Raw genomic sequence first — 1,288 nt, 5'->3', positions numbered from 1 at the left:
GATGCATTTTGTTCAATACTCAACAGTCTACAATGTCTATACATTGTAGATTTGTAGAGTATAGTGTCTACAGTTTTAATAGGTACTCCAGAGTTCTATTATATCTCGACCTCGAGGTATTTTGAGGTATGTATTTGAAATTTAGTTGATCGTTTTAGAGTTTAGACAGGGGCTTACCAGTCAGTATTAGGATTGAAGGCCAAAGAGATAGGTGAGAAAATAACTCGAGTAGCTCGGCCGCATTAAACTTTTTAAAATGTTTGGGGGGTTTGGGGCTTTTTGAGTGTTCATAAATTCTTGGATTTACCCTGTACGTGCAGTCACTAGTCGGGTCGGGGGAAAAGTTGAAATTTTACTTGGAAGTGAGGTTTTTCAACTATTTGCCAAGTTGCTTTTGCTACACATGCTTGGCATGTGCGGTTTCGGATTTTGATGTTTAAATATTTGACGACCTCCGGCATGTTGCTAGTCTTGCTTGTGTTATGGAAACTGCACCAAGCTGCCGGAAATGGGACGGGATCCGGATTTTTGCTTTTATTATGGAAACTGCACCAAACAGTAGACGTAGGAAGTTTGCCCACGATCGTGCTTGTGTTATGGAAACTGCACCAAAGGTGATTTTCAAGCTTATGAAGATCAATACTAATCAGAAAGTCAGATATTAGTCACTTAAACTAGTTTTTTTTAGTCTGTATACAAACATTGGGGACACGGAAGGAGCCCAGATATTGTTTCTGGGTGTCCAAGGGGTTTTTATAACCCCAATCCTTCCAACACCGTGAGCTAGGTGCCTATCTCACGGACACAGAAAGCAAAGCAGTCTAGTATGTAGAGCCCAGGCCTCAGTAGTAAGCCCATCACAGCTCATGGTGTATAGCCCTCTACAGTTCTTGGGTAAAGTGGTAGTGTTGGGGGAAGGCTTGGTTATGGAATGAAAAATCTGAAGAGCCGACGTTAAAGGTACATTTGCTTGGTCTGTATTTGTTAGGTTTTCAGCATTTTGGATGAATTCCAAGAGGGGAGAAACGAAATGTTCGTAAATTGATATTAATCAATGTCTTGCTTTTGCTGGAAGTCGCCTACGAAACTCGTATTCCTTGAGAAGAAAATCGATCGATTTCAGAGTCCTGGAGACAATGCATAAAAACTTAACGAAATTTTTGTCTAGATTAAATTAATTTCATAAAATTTCAGAATGTGACTTTCATAAAATAAAATGTTAAATTTTTGCTAAATCCCCTTTAGAATTTCTCGTACCTAACTCGAAAGTTTGGCTTGGGGTTTTGTT

Source organism: Diaphorina citri, unplaced genomic scaffold, assembly GCF_000475195.1.
Source record: "Diaphorina citri unplaced genomic scaffold, Diaci psyllid genome assembly version 1.1 scaffold178, whole genome shotgun sequence".
Classification (NCBI taxonomy): domain Eukaryota; kingdom Metazoa; phylum Arthropoda; class Insecta; order Hemiptera; family Psyllidae; genus Diaphorina; species Diaphorina citri.
Note: the sequence above shows the minus strand (reverse complement) of the source record.